The sequence below is a fragment of the Loxodonta africana genome, chromosome 26 (genome assembly GCF_030014295.1).
Source record: "Loxodonta africana isolate mLoxAfr1 chromosome 26, mLoxAfr1.hap2, whole genome shotgun sequence".
NCBI lineage: Eukaryota > Metazoa > Chordata > Mammalia > Proboscidea > Elephantidae > Loxodonta > Loxodonta africana.
The window spans coordinates 412263-439238 of NC_087367.1; the positions used below are offsets into that span (position 1 = coordinate 412263).

At 39.7% G+C, this 26976-nt stretch overlaps 1 protein-coding gene across 11 annotated transcripts in view; it reads right to left on the reverse strand.

Moving 5' to 3' along the window:
* COMMD1 (copper metabolism domain containing 1) overlaps positions 1 to 26976 on the reverse strand; it is a 210552-nt gene that overhangs the window by 169292 nt on the left and 14284 nt on the right. For 2 of the 11 annotated variants that reach the window (XM_023557182.2, XM_064276978.1), the window contains exon 1: positions 14712 to 14858. The exons of 8 other annotated variants lie outside the window; for them this stretch is intronic. The gene's annotated coding sequence lies outside the window, so the exon portion shown is untranslated. Of the gene's footprint in view, positions 1 to 14711; positions 14859 to 23520; positions 23956 to 26976 lie in introns of those variants that run through there. One more of the 11 variants, XM_023557181.2, reaches the window with a different exon arrangement.

Consider the following 26976-nt stretch of genomic DNA (forward strand, 5'->3'; position numbering starts at 1 on the left):
ACAACTCAAGGTGATTTGAAGCATCTTCAAAATTGACTGGTGATGGCTTTTCCCCAACTCTTACCAATAGGTATCTACTCTAATAATCATCTCACCTGTGACAGAAATTATTTTGGTTGGGGTGCAGTGAATTAAATCTTGAACTCTGGTCAATTCATCCAAATTTAGACCAGATTAAATGAGGAATTGATGTTGGTTTGTGTTTAAAGTCATCAATTTTCATTTTATTCAGAAAATATTTGAACAGATACCATGGAACAGACACTGTCCAAGGCTTACCACCCAGTCTACCTGTCTACCTATAGCCTAAGTCAGCATTCTGGGGCTCACCGCTCATCATCTCCTCTCCTCCACAACTCAAGTCAGTGGTTTTTAACACTGGCTGCACATTAGAATCGTGAAGTACATTCCCCAAATTCTGATTTAGTCAGTCTAGAGTGGGGCCAAGTCTAGAGTGGGGCCAGGGAATTGGTATTGTTTAAAAGCTTCCCAAGTGATTCTAATGGACAACGAATCTTGAACACTAAAGCCTATAATCTTTCAACTGCCCAAGTTCTAGTGATTTTTTATCTCTGAAATAATCCTCTAACATGTCCCCTCTGCTCTGTCCCTATCAGCTCTGCCCTAGTAGAGGCCCTCTATAGGCTTCTACCCTCTCAGGTCTATCTTCTCTACCATCTTGAAAGTAATCTTTCTAAAATGTTAATAGGATCCTGTCACTTCCCTGTTTAAAACTATCCAATGGCTGACTATTACCTACTATAGTGGTTAGTAGAATGTTATGAAGCGTTCTACCCTAAGGTATGAGGTAAGTTACAAGTAATACGATAGTAATAATAGCACAAGTATTGAAGTTTGTAAGGATAGATTGGAGGGTTTTCAAGGTTATTCTCATATTAACAACTTTCTCACTCATCTTATTCCTAATGCTTCCTTGAATGGAAGAAAACTACAAACACTGGAAAGTTTCCCTGGGAATATATCATGCATGCATTAACTTCTGTTCAGGGGCGGTGTTTCCAATCTTCCTCCTCCCCTAGTAAGGTAAGTGCTCCCTTCTATTCCAAAAACATCCTAGTATCTCTACCTCTGCACATACCTAATGTAATGAAATTCTGTTTACGTGTCTCTGACATTCACCAGATCCTAATCTTTAAGCACAGGGTCTACGCTATTCATCTCCTGGAAATTTAGCATCAAACACAACTCCTTAAAGTAGAATCCGTGTTCTAACATTTGGTAGGATGAAGGTCCCATCTCTGGTATCTTAAGCATTCACAACCATATCAACAACTTTTTAAAACTAAAAATACAAAATGTTCCAGATCAACTGTAAGTCTAAAGTTACCACCTTCTTGCTTTACAAGATTCTCCCACGTCTATCACAAGCCATAAAGTCCTAAAAAAGGATATAAAATCATCTCAGGGTACTGATTTCTATTGCCTAACGCAAAATCTAACCTTGCAAATTACCAAGGGGTTGCCAGTCAAAGGAAATTTAAGCTAGGAAACTAGAGGAAAAGAATAATTTGAATAAAAATGAAAATACAAGCCATCATATTAATATTATTGACAAAGTTGTCACTGCTAAAATACAATCGCAGAGCGACCCAACATGGTGTAATTGATGATGGACAGCTTCAAGAAGTCACTGGTCTGCTAGCTGGTACTGACCAGCAATATGTTCAACAGGTACTTGATTAAAACACGATGATTCGGTAACTTTTTTAACATTAAAATAGTAACAGCTACCAGTCTGAAACTGAAATTGCAAATGAACACAACCAGTGAGGCAGTAGGGGAGAGGATGCAATGGGTATGCTAAGCTGTTCTTGGGTGCTCCAGAGCATGGGAATAAATTGATACATATCCTCTTTCAACCTACAACTGGTTTTTAAATTTTAAAAAATAGCATCGTGCAGATGTATTATTCTGCTACTTGCTTTTTTCTCTAAACATATTTCTAAGATCCATGCATTCTGCTGCATGTAACTGTACTTTACTCCTTTTCACTGCTGTATTTTTCAGGAATATATCACAATTCAATTACTCATTCTACTAGCAATGGGCATTTCTTGGGTGTTTTTTGGATTTCGCTATTCTGAACACAGTTTCTCTAGGGTATGTCTAGCAGAGGAACTGACAGGTCCTAGGGTACGTGAATATTTAGGTTTTCCAAGATGACTATATACCATTAGTGGGTGTAAAATTGTATCTCAACTTGGTGTTAATTTGCATTTCATAACAAATAAGGCTGAACGAAGTTTTATATATCAATGAGTCACTCATATTTCTCTTCTGTGAAATGTATGTTACAAGGTCTTTTGCCCATTTTTCTACTGTGTTATTTCTTATTGACTTGTACAAGTTCATTTTGTATTGATACTAATACAGTATAGACTGTGGAAGGGTAAACAGTTAAGCACTCGGCTACTAGCCAAAAGGCTGGCAGCTAGAACCCAGCCTGAGGCACCCCGAAAGCCAGCTCCAGTGGAAACCCTCCGGAGCAGTTCTACTCTGCACATACCGGTTCACCATGAGTTGGAATCAACTTGAGGGCAACTAACAGAAACAACAACATACACACTGTGAATAACTTCTCCCAGTGTCTGTCTTGTCTATTAATTTTCTTTAAAGTGTCTTTTAATGAACAGAAGTTTTTACTTTTAATGAGGTCAAACTTGCCGATTTTTTTATTGTTTGTGCTTTGGGTATTGTTTAAGAAATCCTTCCCTGCTCCAAGGTCATAAAAATACTCTTATATTTCCTTTTAAAATTTAAGCTTTCCCTTTCACACTTAAGCCTTCTGCTAAATTTATTCTTAAGGACTTTTAGATTTATAGCTATTAGAATTCCATCTTTCTCAGGTACATTTCAACAACTGTTGGAGAAAGTTATTACCTTTTTATCAGCTTCCTTCAACTTTCTTCATCTCTTTTTGTTTTACTTTTCTAACTTCTTAAACTGGATGGAATCATGAATTAATTAATTAAAATTCCATTTAAATTATGAATTAAAATTCTTAGAAATTTTATTGAGATATGCTTTATGGCTATATGGTCAATTTTATAAATGTTCCTTGATTGTTTAAAATTTGTATCCTCTACAAAATTTTATAAATGTCCATGAAGAAAAGCTCAAATCTTTCACGTCTTCACTAATCTGTCAGGTTAATCTATCAAAATTTGAGAGAGGTACACGAATTTCGCATTATGATGCGGATTTGTCCATTTCTCTCTACTATTTTAACAATTCTTGTTTCATATATTTTAAGACTATTTTCTTAGGTGTATATAAGCTTATCGTTACCTTCTTCCTTGTCAACAGTGATCCTCTCTGTCTCACATCAGTCTTTCAACTAAAGCTTATTTTTTCTCATGTTAAAGTAGGTACTCCAGCTGTGTTATGGTTGACATTTACTTAGTAAATATTTTTCTATCCTTTTGCTTTCAAATATTCCCCAGTCCTTACGCTTTAGGCGTGTCTCTTGTGAAGAGCATTAAGCCGCAATTTGTATTTTTTAGCACTTCTGATCTATTGGTTTGTTTTGCTGCTTTTTTCTCCTTTTTCGGTAAGTTTAATACATTAGTGCTTATTTTGACTTGTTTCTTCTATCTTACTCTCGTTTAAATTTCAACAATTGTAATTTTTATTTCTAAACGGTCTACTTGGTTCTTTTTGAAATCTCCCTGATCATTTTTTATGGTATCTTGTTACTTTCTCATTTTTGTGACTCCATAAGTGTCTCTTTTTTTTTTTCTTTATACAAAGTTACTTTATATGTTTGATAATTCTAATATCTAAAGTCCCTGGTGTCTAATTCTGTTACTTTTCCTGCTAATTCTCACTCATTATTATTAGCCCTAATGTATTTGTGACCTTTGACTGTCAGTTCATATTGGCAAATTTAGTATCGGTTTGTGGGGATCCTCAGGGCCTAAGTTGAGATGCTTCAATCTGTGGAGAACTTGCATTTCCTTCTACTGGGAATAAAAGTTCCCTTTGATATTTCCAGGTTATAGAGGGTTTCTCTAATTGAGCTCTTCCATTAGCCCAAAGCTTAGTCTCAGTAACAACGCTGATAACAACAACTGGTCTCCTAGACACCCTGTTCTACTCTGCTTTAGACTCACAACTGTACATTTTCAACTGAAAGGGTAGGTAAGGTGGTGTCTGGAGACACTGCCAACAAGCCTAGCAACACATTAAAAAACTGGTTTTCTCCAGTATAGTAGGTAAATTCCACTTGTTTTATGACAGGAGCACCTATCTTCTCAGTAATCACCCAGAAGCCCACTGTCCGTTAAGAGAAGTTAAACATTTACTGAGTGCTGACCACAGACAATATATCACTGATAGGAGTGGGTTACATGCCACAGCCGCTAAGGCAGGAAAATGTTGCAAACCCATGCTTAGAGAAAGAAGGGGCACAGCAAATTTCTAAGAAAGAAAATGACATGTTGAGACTTAAGCTTCAGAAATATCTGCAGCAGAATGTAAGCTGGAATGAAGATAATTCCATCCAACGGTAGAAGGAGCTGTATTTATGAAAGGAAACACTGGTTCGATATTAATGCTCTTGTTCCGAGTTCCTGTTAGTATTTCTGGGTTTTAGTAACTGAGGCTGGGGAGTCTGTGGGCGGTGTGAACTGTTAATGTAGTCAACTATTAACCAAAACATTGGGTGACTGGCTGTTTGAATCCACTCAGAGGTGACCTGGAAGAAAGGCTTGGTGATCTGTTTTGGAAAAATCAGCCACTGAAAACCCTGTAGTGCACAATTCTACTTCGCACACGCGGGGTCACCATGAGTTGGAATCAGTTCAACGGTAACTGGTAATTAAGGGCAGAATTCAATCAGAGTAATTTTTACAATAACAAGAGATCATTTGGCAGATTATTTTAACTTTGTCAAAAAATATCACCCTTTCTAAATTAAAATACTATAGGTGTACACATGAGGATTGTGACTTTAAGGCATATCAGTAGACAGTGATAAATTATGTACGTATAATGTAATACTTAAAGGAACCATTGAAAAGGCTAGACTGAAGGAGATACACTCAAAAACACTATGGATAAATCGAAATGGAATTCTAGAAAATGTACAAGTAAACCACAGGAAGGTATGAAAGAGAAGACTGAGAAACAAAAAAAGAACAAAAAGAAGACAACAAATAAAATGGCAGACTTAAGTGTTAACATACTAATAATTACAGTAAATGTAATGGTCTAAATATGCTAATTAAAAGACAGAGACTGCCAGGGTAGATTAAAAACATGACCCAACCATATGCAATCTACAAGAAACTAAATTCAAATTAAATCATCTAGGCAGATCGAAAGTAAAAGAATGGGAAAAGATACATTATACAAACATTAATCAAAAGAAAGTAGGAGTGGCAATACTAACATCAGATAAAGGTGATTTCAAACAACGAAAATCACTAGGGACGGTAAGGGGCATTATATAATAACAAAAGGTTCAATCCACCACGACGATGCAGCAATTCTAAATGTGTTTGCACCAAACAACACAGCTGGAAAATATGTCAATCAAAAACTGACAGAACTGAAAGGATAAATATACACTAATCTATGGAGACATCAGCACACCTCTCTCAACAACACATATAACAACTACGCAGAAAATCAGTAAAAATACAGAACTCAACACTATCAACCAACAGGACTGAACTGATATTTATAGAACATTCCCTTCAAAAACAGCAGAATACGCATTCATTATAAGAGCTTATGGGACATACATCAAGACAGATTATATCCTGGAAAACGAAACAACCTCAACATATTTAGAAGCCTAGAAATCATAGAGAACACACTCTCTAACCGCACTAAACCACATACAAATCAAAAACAGAATGATAACAGGAAAATCCCCAAGGACATGGAAAGTAAACACACTCTTAAATAACACAGGGGCCAAAGAAGTCTCAAAAGATTTTAAAAAATACACTAAACTGAATAAAAATGAAAATACAACATACTAACATAACAAAGTTTGTGGCACAGCCAAAGCAGGGCTGAGAGGGAAATGTTTAGCTCTAAATGCATACATTAGAAAAGAGGAATGATCTCAAGTCAATATTATAAGTTCCCATCCCAAGAACCTAGAAAAAGAAGAGCAAAATAAGCCCAAGGAAAGCAGAAAAAAAATACTAATAAAGAGCAGAAATCAATGAAAACAAAACAAAAAGATAATAAATGAAACAAAGAACTAGCTCTTTAAAAAGAATAATAAAATTGACAAACCTTTAGCCAGACTGACAAAAACAGAAAACACAAATTACTAATGGTAGGAATAAAACAAAGAATATCACTACAGACCCAGAAGAAACCAAAAGAATAATAAGGGAATACTACAAACAACTCAATACACATAAATCCAACAATTTACATGAAATGGACCAATTTGTCAAAAAACACAGCTCACGGAATTTGAAACAGATCATTTAAATAGACCTGTGTTGTTGTTTGGTGCCTTCGGGTTGCTTCTGACTCACAGAGATCCTATGTGCAGCAGAATGAAACACTGCCTGGTCTTGCTCCATTCTCACAATCATTGCTATATTTGAGTCCATTACTGCAGCCACTGTGTCAATCCATCTCTTCAAGGGTTGTGATCCTTGGAGATGTGTGTCAATTTGGCTGGGCCATGACTGTCAGTGGTTTGGCAGTTATGATGTAGTTTGGCAGTCATATGATGACGTGATCACTTCCATGATGAGATTTGATGTAATATGATCACCTATACGATGGGGTCTGTTATGAGTAGCCAATCAGTTGAAAGGGGGTTTCCTTGGGAGTGAGACCAACATTAAATATAGGTGGACTTTATGGTAGGGCTTGCAGGTTTTGCTCAAAGTGGATCCTACAGCTGGTTCCTGTCCATCTGACCTCCGATTCTTGGGACTTGAACTAGCAGTTTACCCGCCAGTCTTGGGATTCGTTGGTATTCACAGCCTGTGAGCCAGAGCCCTGCTGTCTGTCTTGCTGATCTTGGGTTCACCAGCCCCTACGGCTACATGAATCAGGAGAAGCCTCCCGCCTGACCCACGTTCCACCCTCTACAACCAAATGAGTCATTTCCTTAATATAAATCTCTCTCTCTCTATATATATGTATACGCTTTACTGGTTTTGCTTCTATAGAAAACCCAGCCTAAGACAGGGGTCTTCCTCTTTTTTTCTGACCATCTGCTTTACCAAGCATGATGTCCTTTTCCAGGGACTGATCCCTCCTGATAACATGTCCAAAGTACGTAAGACAAAGTCTTGCCATCCTGGCTTCTAAGGAGCATTCTGGCTACACTTTTTCTAAGAAAGAGTTGTTTGTTCTTCTGGCAGTCCACGGTATATTCAATATTCTTCATCAAGACCATAATTCAAAGGCATCAATTCTTCTTCCTTATTCGTTGTCCAGCTTCCATACGCATATGAGGCAACTGAAAATAACATGGCCTAGATCAGACAAATCTTAGTCCTAAGTGTGACATCTTTGCTTTTTAACACTTCAAAGAAGTCTTTTGCAGCAGATACGCCTAATGCGATATGTCATTTGATTTCTCGACTGCTGCTTCCATGGGCGTTGATTGTGGATCCAAGTAAAATCAAATCCTTGGCAACTTCAATATTTTCTCCATTTGTCATGATGTTGCTTATTGGTTCAGTTGTGACAATTTTTGTTTTCTTTATGTTGAGATGAGTCTTAGTAATCTAGTGCTGTTATAACAGAAATACCACAAGCAGATGGCTTTAACAAAGAGAAATTCATCCTCTCACAACCTAGGAGGTCAGAAGTCTGAATTCAGAGTGCCAACTCCAGAGGAAGGCTTTCTCTCTGTGTCAGCTCTGGGGGAAGGTCCTTGTCATCAATCTTTCCCGGTCTAGGAGTTTCTCAGTGCGGGGAATCTGGGTCCATAGGGTGCGCTATTCTCCTGACTCTTGTTTCTTGGTGGTATGAGGTTCCCCCGTCTCTCTGCTTGCTTCTTTCTTTTATATCTTAAAAGAGATTGACTTAAGACACAACCTATACCATATGATCCAGCAATCCCACTCCTAGGAATACATTCCAGAGAAATAAGAGTCATCACACGAATAGATATATGTTCATTGCAGCACTGTTCACAATAGCAAAAAGATGGAAACAACCTAGATGCCTAGCAACAGACGAATGAATAAACAAACTGTGGTACATACACACAATGAAGTATTACACAACTATAAAGAACAACGATGAATCTGTGAGGCATCTCATAACATGGATGCATCTGGAGAACATTATGGTGAATGAAATAAGTCAATCACAAAAGGACAAATATTGGATGAGACCACTACTGTAAACACTCATGAAAAGGTTTACGTACAAAAAGAAACAATATTTGATGGTTACAAGGGATGGGAGGAGTGGGGATGGAAAAACATTTAATAGACAATAGATAAGCGGTAACTTTGGTGAAGTGTTAAGACAGTATACAATACTGGGGAAGCCAGCACAACCTGCACAAGGCAAGACCATGGTGGCTCCAGAGACAAATCCAAACTCACTAGAGGATTGAATTGAGGGGATGAGGGCTGTGGGGACCATGGTCTCAGGGAACATCTAGCTCAACTGGCATAACAAAGTTTATAAAGAAAATGTTCTACATTGTACTTTGGTAAGAAGCATCTGGGGTCTTAAAAGCCTACGAGCGGCCATCTAGGATACTCCACTGGTCTTACCCCTTCGGGTGCAAAGAAGAATGAAGAAAACTAAAGATACAAGGGAAAGATCAGTCCAAAGGACTAACAGACCACATCTACCACAGCCTCCACCAGACTGAGTCCAGTACAACTAGATGTTGCCCGGCTATCACCACTGACTGCTCTGACAGGGTCACAACAGAGGGTCCCCGACAGATCTGGAGGAAAATGCAAAACAAAGCTCTAACTCAGAAAGAAAGACCAGACTTGCTGGCCTGACAGAGACTGGAGAAACCCTAAGAGTATGGCCCCTGGACACCCTTTCAGTTCAGTAATGAGGCCACTCCTGAGGTTCACCCTTCAGCCAAAGATTGAACATGCCCACGGAACAACACAAGACTAAAGGGGTGCACCAGCCCTGGGGCAGGGACTGGAAGATAGGAGGGAACAGGAAAGCTGGTAATAAGGAACCCAGGGTTGAGAATGGAGAGTGTTGATATGTCATGGGATTGTTAACCAATGTCATACAACAATGTGTGTACTATTTGATGAGAAACCAGTTTGTTCTGTAAACCTTCATCTAAAGTTCAATAAAATAAATTAATTAAAAAGACATAACCTAATCTTGTAGATTGAGTCCTGCCACATTAACATAACTGCCTCTAAACCTGCCTCATTAACACCATAGAGGCAGGACTTACAACACTAAGAAAAATCATATCAGATGACAAACGGTGGACAATTACACAATACTGAGACTCATGGCCTAGTCAAGTTGACACACATAATTTTGGGGTTACACAATTCAAACCGTTACAAGATGTAATCCACATTGAAGACTAGAGTCTTTGATCTTCATCTGTAAGGGCTTCAAGTCCTCTTCACTTTTGGCAAGCAGGGTTGTGTCATCTGCATTTCACAGGCTGTTAATGAATCTTCCTCCAGTCCTGATGCTGCATTCTTCTTCATATAGTCCAACTTCTCGGATTATTTGCTCAGCATACAGACTGAATAAGTACAGTGAAAGGAAACAACTCCAACGCACACCTTTCCTGATTTTAAACCACACATTACCCCTTTCTTCTGTTCCAGTGACTGCCTCTTCGTCTATGTACAGGTTCCTCATTAGCACAATTAAGTGTTCTGGAATTGCCATTCTTCATAATATTATCCATAAGTTGTTATGATCCACACAGCTGAATGCCTTTGCACAGGAAATAAAACACAGGTAAAACATCTTTCTGGCATTCTTTGCTTTCAGCCAAGATCCAACTAACATCAGCGATGATAACCCTCTTTCCACATCCTCTTCTGAATCCGACTTGAATTTCCAGCAGTTCCCTGTTGATGTACTGTTACAACCATTTTTTGATTATCTTCAGCAAAATTTTACTTGCGTGAGATATTAATGATATTGTTTGATAATTTCTGCATTCTGTTTTATCATCTTTCTTAGAAATGAGCACAAATATGGATCTCTTCCAGTCGGTTGGACAGGTACCTGTCTTCCAAATTTCTTGGCATAAACAAGTGACCGCTGCCAGCATTGCATTCATTTGTTGAAACATCTTAATTGGTATTCTGTTAATTCCTGGAGTCCTGTTTTTCGACAATGCCTTCAATGCAGCTTGGACTTCTTCCTTCGATACCATCGGTTCTTGGTCAGATACTACCTCCTGAAATGGTTGAATGTCAACCAGATCTTTTTGGTACAGTGAGTGACTCTATGTATTCCTTCCTTCTTCTTTCGATCTCCCTGTATCATTCAATAATTTGCCCATAGAATCCTTCAATACTGCAACTGAGGGCTTCAATTTTTTCTTCAGTTCTTTCAGCTTGAGAGATGTTGGGTGTATTCTTCCCTTTTGGTTTTCTAACTCCAGGTCTTTGCACATTTAATTATAATGCTGAGCATTTATCCCAAAGAAATTAAAGCTTATGTTCACACAAAAACCTATACACATTGTTCACGGCAGCTTTATTTATAACAGCCAAAAGCTGGAGATAATCAAAAGGTCCATCAGGAGTCAAATGATTAAACAAATTGTGGTACATCCATACCATGGAATGCTACTAAGCAATCAAAAAAAAAAAACACAAACTGCCGATAAACAGCAACTGTATGATTCCATTACATAACACTCTCGAAATGAAAAAACTATAGAGACGAACAGATTAGTGGTTGCTAGGAATCAGGGATGGTGGATATCGAGAGGGGAGACTTGTGATGACAGAATAGTTCCGTACCTTGTATTATGATGGTGGCAATATGAATACATATGTGATAAAAATGGCATAGAATTATACACACATGGCACAGTGGTTAAGAGCTCAGTCTGCTAGCCAAAATGTCGGCAGCTGGAATCCACCAGCTGCTTCTTGGAAACCCTATGGAGCAGTCCTACTCTGTCCTACAGGGCTGCTATGAGTTGGAATTGACTCGATGCCAACAGGTTTGATTTGGTTTTTATGGACAATTAGGGAAATCTGAACATTACGGAATTATCATTAATTCTGGTAGTAGCATAATCACATTTTGGTTATATAAGATAATATTCTTAGAGAAGCATATTAATGTATTTAAAAGTGAAATACCATGACACAGAATTTTAAATATGCCAGCAAAATTAATAAAAAAGACAGTCAAACATCAACAATTGTTAAATAAGATAACAGGTAAAATGTTCTCAAAGCTCCCTGGGTGGCACAAGCCATCTGTGTTCAATCACTAACTGAAAGGTTTGAGGTTTGAGCCCACCTGCAGCACTGCTGAAGAAAGGCCTGGCAATCTGCTCCCATAAGATTACAGCCAAGAAAACCCTATCAAGCAGTTCTACTCTAAACATGGTGTTGCCATGAGTCAGAACAGACTTGATTGCAATAGGTAAAATAGTCTCTATTTTTTTATGTTTGAGCATTTTCATAACAACTCCAAAATTTCTCTTTACATCTTTAGAAAACTGAGGCACAGAGATTAAGTGATTTGCTCAAGATCACAAATTGTAAGTGGCATGGCTGGGATTCTAATCCAGTCAGCCTAGCTCCAATTCTGGGCTTCTACACAACACTACTGCCTCTTGTTTCACAGGTCACAGTAGGTGAGGCACTAGTGCTTGGGGTGGGATATAAATAGAAGATATACCAAACCAAACAACCAAACCCGTTGCCATCGAGTCGATTCCAACTCATAGTGACCCTATTGAACACAGCAGGACTGCCCCATAGGGTTTCAAAAGAGTAGGTGGTGGATTCGAACTGCCGACCTTTTGGTTAGCAGCCGAGCTCTTAACCACTGCGCCACCAGGGCCCCAAATAGAAGATATGAGGCGTAACAAAGATGATTATCAAATTAATGTATGTGTAAAGCACCTAAAACGGTACCTGACATATAGTAAGAGCTACATAGTATTAATGACAGAAGAACACTTGATCTGCAGAAAACTATTATGGGTAGTATGCGACGGAAAAAGGAGAGGTTCCATGGGTCAAATAAATTTAAGAAATCCTTTATCAAAACAGGTTTCTTTACCGCAGAATGTATCTTTAATGCATTAATGTACATCTTCAAGAAAGGAACACAGTTTGCAGCATTTTCCAGTCTTAATTAACACCAAATGCTCTTTCAAAAAAAGTATTTTGAAGGACTGATATTCTGTGGGACAAACTTCACGATTCCCTGATTTATACAAAGAAATCAGGGCCTCCATTAAAAGACAACACTATATTTCAGTGATGAGAGAGAATTATCACATGATAAAAACAGTCACGTTTTACCAAACACAACGATCTCTTTTAAACATCTGTTATCAGCAAGCCTAACAAGCAGCCTTTTTGAAGTCTGCCAACCTAAGATTACTGGCTCCATCTCCACCCCTTCTCCAAGGCTGAGTACCCTAAGGTCTGTCTCTACTACCTGGAGTCCCTTCTGCTCTACCTTGGGGTCATGAGAAGCCCTCCTCTCTCCACAAAGACCACCTCCTACAAAACACAAAGCTAAAAATCGTGACATATTAAGGAACTTCATTGGTAAACTCACTGTCTAACTAGTGAGCACACCCCTTCTTCCTTCCTGCAATGCAGGTCTTATAATAGCAAAAGCTTTATTTTAAAATTCTGAATCTGCAGTCTTTTCTTGCAACATGACCAAGCACACTGCTGACATAAGACAATGATTTGTTTTCAAGTCTTACTTTTGCTTTGTTTGAAGAAAAACACAATTCTGGAGAACATTTGTCAAATTTCAAAGAAAATCTAAAAGAACACACCTAAGACTGGAATTTACGAATTTCAAAGCGAGAGGCCATTTAACACCCACCTGATTCACAGGCTGTGGTTACAGTATAATACGGTTCTAGGCATTATTAATGTTTTAAATATACAAAGTTGCTGAAATCCATGGCAGCCCACGTTCCACTTGCTCTTGAATTGCCATATTTTTAGAATATAATCAAACATACAGTAAAAAATTACCCAATTTAATAAAAGATTTTGTAAATATGTGCCTGAAAAGAAACAGAAGTCACAAAGACTTCACAAATGGCCTGGATTATAACTAAAACCAACTCTGATATTAGCTATTAGCTAGATATACCCTAAAAAGTTGTCATGGATTGAACTGTGTCCCCCAAAATATATGTCAACTTGGTTACCCCATGATTCCAGTATTGTGTGGTTGTCCTCCATTTTGTGATTGTAATTTTCATTATGTGTTGTAAACCCTAATCTCTGCCTGTGGTTAATAAGGCAAGGTTAGACTATTTTAAAGAGGATTAGGGTGGGGTCTAACACCCTTACTAAGGTCACTTCCCTAATCCAATGTAAAGGGAGTTTCCCTGGGGTGTGGCCTGCACCACCTTTTATCTTAAACTAAGAAAACCAAACCCACTGCCGTCGAGTCAATTCTGACTCATAGCGACCCTATAGGACAGAATAGAACTGCCCCACAGAGTTTCCATGGAGCGTCTGGTGGATCTGAACTGCCGAACTTTTGATTAGCAGCCGTAGCGCTTAACCACTATGCCACCAGGGTTTCCATCCTTTTATCTTACGAGAGGTAAAAGGAAAGGGAAGCAAGCAGAGTTGGGGACTTTATACCACCAAGAAAGTAGTGCCGGGAGCAGAGAGGTCTTTAGATTCAAGGTTCCTGTGCGGAGAAGCTCCTAGGCCAAGGGAAGATGGATGACAAGGACCTTCCTCAAAAACAGAGAGAAAACCCTTCCCTTGGAGCTGAAGCCCTGAATTCGGACTTCTAGCCTATCAGACTGTGAGAAAATGTATTTCTCTTTGTTGAAGCTATTTGCTTGTGGTATTTCTGTTATAGCAGCACTAGATGACTAAAGACTAAGGTAAACTATGCAAGCTTTCTTTACTTTGTCAAAAATAGCATTACGCTAATGGAAACAAAACGTATTCCAACAAATCACGTTTTCTTTCAGTTCCCTTCTAGTTCTTGTCTATAAAACCACCAAACCCAGTGCTGTCGAGTTGATTTTGACTCATAGCGACCCTATAGGACAGAGTACATCTGCCCCCATAGAGTTTCCAAGGAGCACCTGGCGGATTCAAACTGCCGACCCTTTGGTTAGCAGCCGTAGCACTTAACCAGTACGCCACCAGGGTTTCCGTTCTTGTCTGTATGCGTATGTAACCTATGATCATAGATGTTATCATCGTAGATGGACTTTAAAGCTATACAAACATTTCAACACTTAATAATTCAAGGCCATTTGGCGCTGGCAACTAGATTCTATTCTGGGTAAATATATCATCTATGCCATGGAAGATACTAATAAGTAAACGCACATAATCAAGCCGTCCCCAGGATTTTAAAAAATTAATCAGTATGATTTATTTAATCTTATCTGTTTCAATAATCTTAGTTACTGTGAAGAAAATAATCAGTTTTCATAACAAGAGATGTATATTCAAAAGAAAATTTTTAGTTTTGCGTTGCTTCTTAAAGGGAGCAGGAGACAGAATGGTTTCCCAGGGGCTGACGTTATGACCTGCCTCTTCAGCGGTGCCGGAAGATGGGAACAAACCCCCACAGCTTAAACACACATCCGGTTCCTGTTTAGGTTATCGCCTGCTCTCTCTGTACCAACAATTAGGGTTTGGTAGACGTTAGAATGACAGCACTCCACAGGTTCTGACTACCTGAAACAAAAAATGTCAAACTCATTAGCCAAAAGTCTCTGATGGCTAATAATTTCTCAGAAAGAAAATTATGTTCAAGCTAAACTAAACAGTAAGCATAAGGATTAATTTCCTCTTCAAAATGAGATGTTAAAACAATGTTATTATCATGGAAGCGGAGTGACTGTAATGCAAACTAAAAGCAATTCTAACAGCTTATCCCAAGTAGAGTCTGATCCAAACCATAACGCTGGAAAACTGCAGCAGACACCTGAACACCGGATGAAAGAGAAGCCTTACCAACACCACGTTTAGCAAGTCTGGAGTTTTAAACATTCTGTGATGGCAATGAGTCAGGGCAGATGATAGCAAGAAATGAGTTCTGCAGGCAGAGTGACAACTGAGTTCAAGAGACGCCAGGCTGAAACATCTGCATTTTCTGCTGCCCTATGTGACACTTCCCCGCAGAGACTTTGTATCCTGGGCTAAGTAAACCAGGAACTAACCTTACAGTGGGTATAAGTGGGTGGGCCAGTGTGGTCGTCTCACAACAAGTAGATCCATCTGTAGCACTGCAGAGACCTACACTGTCTGGTAGCTAACTGAAGTAGTTCCTGCTTCACGCTATTCAAGTTCCTTTTCTAAAGTATAAATCTGATTTAACGTTACCCGACCAATCAAAACCTTTCACTGGCTCCTTGCTGCCCACACAATAAATTCCAAATGTATCCCTACAGCACCCTTGACAGTCAGTCCCCTTCATCCCCTTGTACCGCACGAGTCACAATGACCTTGCTAGGCCTTGAACTCACCACACATTTCCACACTTACATGCTTTTACTTAATGCATTCCCCTTACCTGAAATCTCCTGTTCTGCTTGTGAAAATCTCATTGATCTTCTGGGTCTAACCTAAACGTTATATCCTGCTACTAACATCATTCTTACGGCTTTAAATTTAGCTTACACTGTTATCGTTTACATACATGTTCATATCCGCCACTAAACTACAGACAGGCTCCTTGTGAAATGCACACCATCTTACTCATCTCTATACTCTCCTCGTAACTGGGAGAACACTTTACACAAAGCCTAACGAATACAGGAATGAATGAAAGACTCCAAGCTTGTCTCATCACCTGAATAAACTGAACACTCTAATATCACATATTCTATCATTAAGTTTGCCCATTTAAACAGAAGAAAATCAATGAATATGACTAACCAGACAGAGTGATAAAAGGTTCACAATTTAATAATAAAAAAAATTTTTTTGAAAGGTACTCTAGAAGAAGTGGTGATTTCTCCAAGGGATCTGAAAGCAGCAACGTAAGCATACTTATGTATGCTGATGTTCACTGTAGCATTATTCACAACAGTCAAAAGGTGGAAACAATCTAAACGCCCATCAATGGGTGAAGGGATAAACAAAATGTAGTACACACAATGGAATACTACTCAGCCAGAAAGAGTAACGAAGTTCTAATGTATGCTACAACATGAATGGAGCTTAAAGGCATTATGTTGTTGTTCTTGTTAGGTACCGTGGAATCGGTTCCAACTCACATAAACCCATATACAACAAAACGAAACACTGCCCCATCCTGCTCCAACCTCACAGCTGGTTGTTATATTTGAGCCCATTGTTGCAGCCACTGTGTCAATCCATCTCACTGAGGGTCTTCCTCTTTTTGCTGACCCTCTGCTTTACCAAGCATGGCGTCCTTCTCCAGGGACTGGTCCCTCCTGATAACATGTCGAAAGTACATAGGACAAAGTCTCGCTTTCCTCGCTTCTAAGAAGCATTCTGGGTGTAATTCTTCCAAGAGAGATTTGTACATTCTTCTGGCAGTCCATGATACATGCACTCTTCTTCACCAACACCATAATTCAAAGGCATCAATTCTTCTTTGGTCTCCCTTATACATTGTCCAGCTTTCACACGCATATGAATTAACTGAAAATACCATGGCTTAGGTCAGGCACACCTTAGCCCTCAAAATGATATCTTCGCTTTTTAACATTTTAAAGAGGTGTTTTGCAGCAGATTTGCCCAACACACAATATATTGTCTGATTTCTTGACTGCTGCTTCCAAGGGCACTGATTGTGGGTCCAAGTAAAATGAAATCCTTGACAACTTCAATCTTTTCTCTATTTGTCACGATGTTGCTTATGGGTCCGCTTGTGCGGACTTTTGTTTTCTTAATGTTGAGATATAATCCATACTGAAGGCTGCAGTTTTTGATCTTCATCAGTAAGTGCTTCAAACCCTCTTTGCTTTCGGCAAACAAGGTTGTATCATCTGCATAACCTAAGTTGTTAATGAGTCTTCCTCCAATTCTGATGCCCCGTTCTTCGTCATTTAGTCCGGCTTCTGGATTTATTTGCTCAGCGTACAGATTGAATAGGTATGATGAAAGGATACAACCCTGATGCACACGTTTCCTGATTTTAAACCATGCAGTATCCCCTTGTTCTGTTCGAACGACTGCCTCTTGGTCTGTGTCCAGGTTCCTCATAAGCACCATTAAGTGTTCTGGAATTCTCATTCTTTGCAATGTTATCCATAATTTGTTATGATCCATATAGTTGAGTACCTTTGCACAGTCAATAAAACACAGATGAACATATTTCTGGTATTCTCTGCTTTCAGCAACAATATTCCTCGTTCCACGCTCTCCTCTGAATCCACCCTGAATTCTGGCAGTTCCCTGTCAATGTACTGCTGCAACCGTTTTTGAATTATCTTTAGCAAAATTTCACTTGGGTGTGGTATTAATGATATTATTGGATAATTTCTGCATCCTGTTGGATCACCTTTTGGTAGAACAGGCAAAATATGGATCTCTTCCAGTCAGTTGGCCAGGTATTTGTCTTTCAGATTTCTTGGCACAGACAAGCGAGCACTTCTACCATGACACTCGTTTACTGAAACACCTCAATTGCTATCCTGTGAATTCCTGGAGCCTTGTTTATCGACGAGACCTTTGGTGCAGCTCGGACTTCTTCCTTCAACACTATCAGTTCTTGATCATACGCTACCTTCTGAAATGGCTGAGTGCTGACCAAATCTTTCTGGTACAGTGACTTGTGTATTTCTTCCATCTTCTTTAGATGCTTCCTGTGTTGTTCAATAATTTGCCCACAGCATGCTTCAAAACTGCAATTTGGGCTTGGATATTTCCTTCAGTTATTTCAGCTTGAGAAATGCCAAGCTTGTTCTTCCCTTTTGGTTTTCTAACTCCAGGTCTCTACACATTTCATTGTAATACTTTGTCTTCTCGAGCTGCCCTTTGAAATATTCTGTTCTGCTCTTTTAGTTCATTATTTCTTCCTTTTGCTTTAGCTACTCAACGTTAAAGAGCAAGTTTCATAGTCTCTTCTGACATTCATTTTGGTCTTTTCTTTCTTCCCTATTTTTTAAATAACCTTTTGCTTTCTTCATGTATGATGTCCTTGATGTCAGCCAACAACTCATCTGGTCTTCGATCATTAGTGTTCAATGCATCAAATCTATTCTTGACATGGTCTCTAAATTAAGATGGGATATACTCAAAGTCGTATTTGGCTCTCGTGGACATCTTTCAATTTTCTTCAGTTTCAATTTAACTTCCATATAAGCAGTTCACAGTCTGTTCTGCAGTTGGCCCCTAGCCTTGTTCTGACTGATGATATTGAGCTTATCCACTGCCGATTTCCACAGATGAAATCAATTTGATTCCTGTGTATCACATCTGGCAAGGTCCTCATGTATATCACTGTTTATGTTGATGAAAAAAAGATATTTGCAATGAAGAAGTTGTTGGTCTTGCAGAATTCTATCATGTGATTAGCATAGTTTCTATCACCAAGGCAATATTTTCAAACTACCAATCCTTCTTTGTTTCCAACCTTTGCGCTCCAATCACCAGTGTCTTACGCTAGGTTCTCTAGAGAAGCAAAACCAGTGAAGCATATAAACATATATATAGAGAGAGATTTATATCAAGAAAATGGCACACACAGTTGCAGAGGCTAGAATGTCCCAAGTCCGAGAGTCAGGCTGGAAGTTCTCCTGAATTCACATAGCAGCAGGCACTGGCCAACCCAAGGTCAACAAGTCAGGCAACAGGGCTCTCGCTTACAGGCTGCAAATACCAACAAATCCCAAGACTGGCAGACAAGATGACAGGTAAGCTGCTAGCTCAAGTCCCAGGAACTGGAGGTCAGATGAACAGGAGCCAGCTGCAGGATCCAGTGAGAGCAAAAGCCAACCCCCACCAGCCAGGTGAGAAAGTTCACTTATACTGGATGCAGGCCACACCCCCAAAGGAACTTCCTTTTAACTGATTGGCTACTCACAGCAGATCCCATCATGGAGGTGATCAAATCACATCAAATCTCATCATGGAGATGATCACATCACTGTATGACTGCCAAACTACATCACAGCCAAGTTGACATACAACCTTAATGATCACAACCAGTAATTATCAATGCATTCTGATTACATGTAGAAGTTGGTAAAAATCCTCAATTTTTCCATCTTTGGCATTAGTGCTTGGTGCGTAAATTGTAATAACGGAGTATTAACTGGCCTTCCTTGTAGGCGTATGGCTATCACCCTATCACCAACAGCATTGAACTTCACCACAGGCCTTGAAACATTCTTTTTGATGATGAACGTGATGCCACTCCTCTTCAATTTGTCATTCCTGGCACAGCAAACCATATGATCGTCTGATTCAAAATGGCCAATACCAGTCCATTTCAGCTCACTAATGCCTAGGATATTGATCTTTATGTGTTCCACTTCATTTTTGAGGACTTCCAATTTCCCTAGATTCCCAATTCATAATTCCACATTCCAATTATTAATGAATGTTTGCAACTGTTTCTTCTCATTTTGAGTCAAATGAAGGTCCCAAAAGCTTTACTCCATCCATGTCATTAAGGTCAACTCTACTTTGAGAAGGCAGCTCTTCCCCAATCATCTTTTGAGTGCCTTCCAACCTGAGGGGCTCATCTTTCAGCACCATATCAATGTTTCACTGCTATTAATAAGGTTTTCACTGGCCCATTTTTTTAGAAGTAGACCATCAGGTCCTTCTTCCTAGTCTGTCTTAGTCTGGAAGCTCCACTGAAACCTGTCCACCATGGGTGGCCCTACTGTTATTTGAAATACTGGTGGCGTAGCTTCTAGCATCACAGCAACACACAAGCCACCACGGTACAACAAAGTGACAGACAAGTGGTGGGCAGACATCATGCTGAGGGAAATAAGTTGATTACAAAAGGACACATATTGTATGACCTCGCTTTCAAAAAATATAAGAACAGGCAAGGTAATAGAGTCCAAATTTTATCAGTGGTTACCAGGGACAGGAGGGAAGGGGAAAGGGCAGGTTATTACTTATTGAGCACTGAGTTTCAGTTTATAATGATTAAAAATTCACATTGATTAAGGGTAGGGGTTCCACAGTCAATTAATATAATTGATGTCAATAAGTTGTACACTTGTAAAAAGTTGAATTGGCAAAAGCTGTGTGATAGATATATTAACAATAATGACACACACACACAAAAAAAAGAGTAGTTGCTGGGGCTGCCTATGTACAACCACCTCATGGGATTTCGTTCTTTAGTTTGGAGGTTTAGGATCATGGTTTTGTGGTTTCCTAGTTCACTGCATAGTGCCTGGGGTCTCAAAAGCTTGCAAGGGGCTGTCCAAGGTACAACAACAGGTCCCTATTTGCCTGGAGCCACAGAGGAAGGACAGTCAGGTGTAGGAGGAGGAAATAAAATGGTGTGGTTAATTGTCTCCATGAACAACTGCCTCCTTTGCCATGAGATGGGAAGAACTGGATGGTGCCCAGCTACCATTACTGAATGCTTTGAAGAAAGATTCTACAGAAGAATCCTGATCAAAAAGGGGAAAATGCAGAACTGAATTTCAAATTCTCAATGGAATCTAGACTTTCTGGAACCACTGGGGCTGGATGAACCCACGAAACTACTGCCCTGAGATAATCTTTAAACTCTAAACCTTCAATCAAAAATATCCCCTAAAGTCTTCTTTAAACCAAACAATTTAATTAGTAAAGAATGTCTGCCCTAAGCATTGTGCTCTTTTAAGAAGGATATATATGGGAGCAAATTGACAACAGCAACTCAAACGAGTAGGTTGGAAACTTAGGGGGCAGTAAGTTTATCTTAATGAAGGAGGAAAAGGAGAGTGAGAATGCTTACACAACTTGAAGAATGTACTCAATGTCCCTGAAACATATATATATATAGAAATTGTTGAGCCGGTGTATGTTTTGCTGTGTATATTTTCAACAACAGAAAAAAAAATAAAAAATTCAATAACTAGGCCAAAAAAAAGTGCTTGGAGATCCTTTGAAAGAGCTCCCAGGAAGTGCTAGGATTCCTTCCACACAGAGGTATCCCCCATGGAAGCACCTCTCACCTGAGCCTCACTTTCCTGAATCTCCCCATAAAGGAGTGAAGATACTGGAGGCTTGGGAAAGGAGAGACCTGGTACAACCAAAGTGAATTCCAGAGCAGGTAGACAGAGTGCCCATTATCTCTCCCTGCCTCACTCCTATTGGATCTTGCCTTGAGGTCCCAGGCCTGCCCCAGGCCCTTCCTTCCTGCCTGTATCCTGTCGACAACATACAGTACCCACCCCGGAAACAGGTGAGAGGGTGAGGCAAAGGGAGGTGAGATATCCCACCATACCCCGTTCTCCATCCCAGTGGTGGACACAAGAATCCTGCTCTCCAGCATTTACTTTCTCAGGCCTAAGTGTATGTATGTAGGCGCTGTGTTTTCAGGCCAATGCACTCAAACTGTAGTTTGCAGATCCGTGCTGGTCCCTGAACTGTTTCTGACTAGTCCACAAAAAGGTAAGCACAGAAATACAGGGTAAGCATCTAGAACCTTCTATAGCACTTGACGTTTTCAGGATAACTGAACATGTGATTGTTTTTCTAGTAATTCGTTTTAATTGTTTAATTTATAAAAACATCAGCCCATGACGTATTGGGGAAAAACAAACTGCTCCTTTACTACAGATAGTCTGACAGTCACTGTCTTAAGGGATCTGAGTGTCTGTGTGAGCATGTGTGTGCGTGCAGAAGTGATGCAGTAGACGGCTGAGGGGTGGGGGCTGTGCACACCAGGATGATAGCCTGATGCAGAAGAAGGAGCAATGGATTTGGGGTCAGACACCTAACTCTGCCGCTTACTAGGTGTTTAACAGTGTGCAACTCATCTTTCTTGTGTGAACCTATTTTCTTTTCTGTTAAACAGCATAGTACCCATCTTTGGATACTGCTGCGAAGATTGCAGATGGCTTTAGGTAAGGTGAGCTATAAACGGTAGCTACTCCCCCTAGAACATAAGCTTCTTGAGACCAGGAAATGTGTCTTACTCATCTTTGTATTGGTGCCTGGCACTCAGTAACTATCAGCTGAATGAATGAACATAGACCTGGGCAGGAGGGATGCTATGCTTCTTGGCTCAGGGCTATGAGGGAAAGGATGACTGGAGGCTGGAGATGAGTGCCTCCTGTACTTTATATTTCCAAGGGAGGGGTATGTGTGCTTCCTCCACTTGGCACCACTTATATGCATTCTGGTTGCAGGGACTGGTCTGGTTGGGGGCTCTCTCCTCTCTCCCCCACCCTTTACCTTTCCCCATTTTTTTCCTCTTCTCATTGTCTCTTTCCCCTTCACTGATCCTATGAGATAATGCTGTTTCCCTTACTTTATATCCTATCTCAGTAATTTCTGCTCAGTCCTTGACTACCTGTATTATTATTTACTGCCATATTTTCTTTTGTATTTGCTTACTTTCAAATAACTTCATTTTAAGTGACAGTAGTTGTGAAAACATGGATCTGACAAGTTATATTTTCCCTAATACTTCTTATAATAAATTCATAACAAAAAAAAGTGGTTTCTGTTTGCAAGTCCACTAATCACGCCAACTTTCAAATCTTAATACTCCGAATACCTGAAAGAACAGCTTTGTACCTGCCTTAGCAAAATCTCTTGAGGTGGATATCTTGAAAGTAATTTTCTGCCTTCCACATTACCCAAGTCTAATTACAGAGCATTACATTAGGATTATACTAAATTACTGTCTTAGTTATCTAGTGCTGCTACAACAGAAATACCACAAGTGGATGGCTTTAACAAAGAGAAATTTATTCTTTCATACTTGAGGAGGCTAGAACTCAAAATTCAGGGTACCAGATCCAGGGGAGGGCTTTCTCTGTTGACTCTGGGGGAAGGTGCTTGTCATCGATCTTCCCCGGGTCTAAGAGTTTCTTAGTGCAGGGACTCCAGGTCCAAAGGACATGCTCTGCTTCCAGCTCTTCTTTCTTGGTGGTAAGAAGGTAATGCAAGCCACATCTCAGGAAAACTCCCCTTATATCGGATCAGGGCTATGACCTGAGTAAGGGTATTTCATCCCACCCTAATCCTCTTTAACATAACCTAATTTTACATCATTAACCAAGGGCCGGGATGAGGATTTACAACACACAGGAAAATTACAGCAGATCACAAAATGGAGGACAATCACACAATACTGGGAATCAAGGCTTAGCCAAGTTGACACATTTGGAGGCGGGGAACGATTCAATCCATGACAATTGCACTGCCATTCAAAAAAAAGATCTACAATTTTACTCACTCTGGAAAAATTTACACGCTGACCCAGAAACCATGCATACAAAGTCAACAGTGATTCTCTGAACTTGATTCTTAATCATTTTTCTCCAAGCAGATGTTTATCCCCATCTTATCTTCCTCTGAGATAGGCAATATGCAATCCTTGGCCAGATGTTCATAATAACAATTAACAGTGTCTCCGGAATTGCTCCACATTTGTTTATTCTAATCAAATTCCAAGATGCACAAAACTGCAAGAGGAGAAAAAAAACTAAACCTCACAAAGTGTAAGAAGTCTCTAGAAGCAACTGCAAAGTAAAAAAATGCATGTTTTCCCCTTCCTCCTTCATTTTTAGACTATCTCTGCAGTAATGCTGACAACCAATAATGCCCTTTTTGTGGGAAAGGGCACTTGCTCAGTGTAGCATTCAACTCAAGTGTATAAGTGAACATTTATGTTTAAAAACAAAAAAATTACTGTTTAACAATGAGTTGCTTAGAGGTGGTCTCTTATTATAAGCAGAGCCCACTATCACCTGAAGTTCACAGGTCTGCAACAGGAGAAGAAGCCCTGAGGCTGTGGAATTTTAAATTACTTAATTATGGAGAAAAATGAGAATGAGAGAAAAGACAAGTGCTGTACTAGCCATGCTAGTTAAGAAGACTCCTGAAGAACCACTGGAGAAGCTGTAACATACATGCTGAGGGAGAAGAACCTATAAATTTATTGACTGATATATGACTCAGTTACAAACGGGTTTAAAAAAATAGAAGTCAGAGCACAGGTTCCTACTCATAACCTATTTGTAAGGGCAAAATAGAGCCAAGTGAAACAATACAAAATCTCGTAAAATCAACTGGTCTGTGAGTAAACAAAAAATAGTCCTTTACGCAGTAGAGGAGACGTAATGAAAAAACACTGGCTAAATTTTAAGAATAAAAAATAGGTAAAGGCTGGACACTTCCAAATGCTCACCAACAGCAGAACGGGCACACTGTGGTGTATCCGTACACTGGTGTGACTACAGGGGTTGCAAATGTTTTCTGTAAAGGCTTTGTCAGTCATCTGGTCTCTGTGGCATTACTCCATCCTGCCCTTGTAGAGTGAAGACAACTGTACACGACACGTAGACAAATGAGCGTAGCTGTGCTCCAATAAGCTGTATTGCAGACACTGAAATATGAATACCATATGACTTCCATTTGTCATAAATATTATTCTTTTGCCCCCCTCCCCCGCAACCATTTAAAAATATAAAAACCACTCTTAGTTCGGTGTTGTACAAAAACAGGCAGGGGGCCAGATTTAGCCCAGGGGCCATAGTTTGCAGGCCCCTATCCTACAGCACAGAGAATGAATGATCTTAACTATGTGCAAAAATGCTGAACCTCACAAACATAATATTGAGCAAAAGAAGTCTGAGACAAATGTGCACTTACTATAATATTTCATTCACATAAAGTTCACAAACAGGAAAAACTAGGCTATACCACCAGAGGTTAAGAAAGCAGTTCCCGTGGGGTGGGGACCTAGTGATTGGAAGACCTAGTAGCGATGGGGTGCTGGTAGTGTTCTGTTTCTTAATGGATTCTGGGTAAATGGGTATGTTCAGAGGTGAAAATGCATTAAGCTGTCCATGTGTGGCTTGTGCACTTTTCTGTCCACACGCTTGGGAAATGGAGAACTTATTCTACCCAAAGAGAGGTCTGGCCTTTGACTTCAGTTCTTGGGTGGTGACCTCCTAACCCTCGGACTGGAGTACCTTCATTATTCATGCTGGGCCCCTTGTAGAATACCTGATAGTTTAGAACACCTGACTCAGGATGGGGGCTAGCCACACCAGAAAGACCAACCATGGGATCAGACGTTTGGAGCGTTGAACCACATGATATCAGAACAACCTCTGGGGAGGAGAGAGAGGTTGGAAATTTGAGATCAATCACATGGTCAGTGACTCAATGAATACATAATGAAGTCTCAGTAAAAACTCTGAACGCCAAGGCTCCAGTGAGTTTCCCTGACTGACAATATTCTGCAGACTATCACACGTCAATGTGCCACGAGGGTGATGTGACCCTGGAAACAACAGGAGCTGCATGTTTGGGACCCTCCCAGACCTCACCGTATGCATCTCTCCCTTTGGCAGGTTCTAATTTGAAACGCTTTGCCATTAGAAGGAAACTGGTGGCACAGTGGTTAAGTGCTACGGCTGCTAACCAAAAGGTCAGTAGTTCGAATCCACCAGCCACTCCTTGGAAACTCTATAGGGCAGTTCTGACCTATAGGGTCGCTATGAGTCAGAATCAACTTGATGGCAACAGGTTTGGTTTATTTATTTATTTATTTTGACATAACAAAACTGTAAATCATAACTATAGCGCTTTCCTGAGTTCTGTGAGTCATTCTTACAAATTATCAAGCCTAAGGAGGTAGTGGCGATTCCTGAATTTGTATCCAGCTGGTCAGAAAAGTTAGGTTGGCCTGGGGACCCCTGAGCTTGTGACTGGTGTCTGAAGTGAGAGTGGTCTTGTGGAGGACTGTGCCCTTAACCTGTGAAGTTTGGCCTAACTCTGAGTGTTGGTGTCAGAACTCACTGCAGTGCTATATCTAAAACCAAAAAGTTTTAAAAAATTAAATATAAGTATCCTTTCTAAAGAACTACCTGAAAAGCCAGAAGAGATACACTGACTCCAAAGATAGAGAATCTAAAGAAAAGTAAATTAGAGGTAGGATATATTTGTGGGAGTAGGAACCATTGGTGTGTGATTCTCAATAAAGTTGCTTTATACGTCTATAGGAAGGGATTTACTTTATCAAGCAAAACTGGATCATAAAAAAATAATGAGATTCTGTTCTAAACATCAAATCAATATAAAATTAATACATTAACATTTATCACCTCGATTGTGAATAAAATCTAGTGGTTTTCTTATAAGAAAGTCAAAGATACTAGTGACATAAGAGTTATTATCCCAGGTAAATTCCTGTCATTGATATAAAAAAAAATGATTAGAAGAAAAAGGAGTGAAGTACATAAAAAATGAATACATTTTCTGCTTTCATTCCTTTACACGCATATTCTTGTTTACTGTCAGGATATCCTAACCCTTGAAGGTCACCTCCAGGAGGCAGGGAAGCTGTCTGTATGGTTCACTAATGCTTCCAGTGCCAGGCTTGGGGCCCAGCATTTGACTGAATGAACACATTTTTGAAGAAATGATTTATTTCTTAAGAATGTAGCATACACTTAGGATAAATGTAATACAAATCTAAGGATTTCACACATGGCAGAAACCTGTTCAGAAGTAGATCTGCTGGAAACAGCAAAGAGAGGTGCACCTCTACCAGATGTCACAACAGGGAACAAGGTCCACAATACCTCTCAGAGATGATCCCAGAGCGGCACACATAGACATTAAAAGCTAACCCTATAGATATAAAGCACACGAGGGGCGAGTTTTAATTCAAACAGATGCC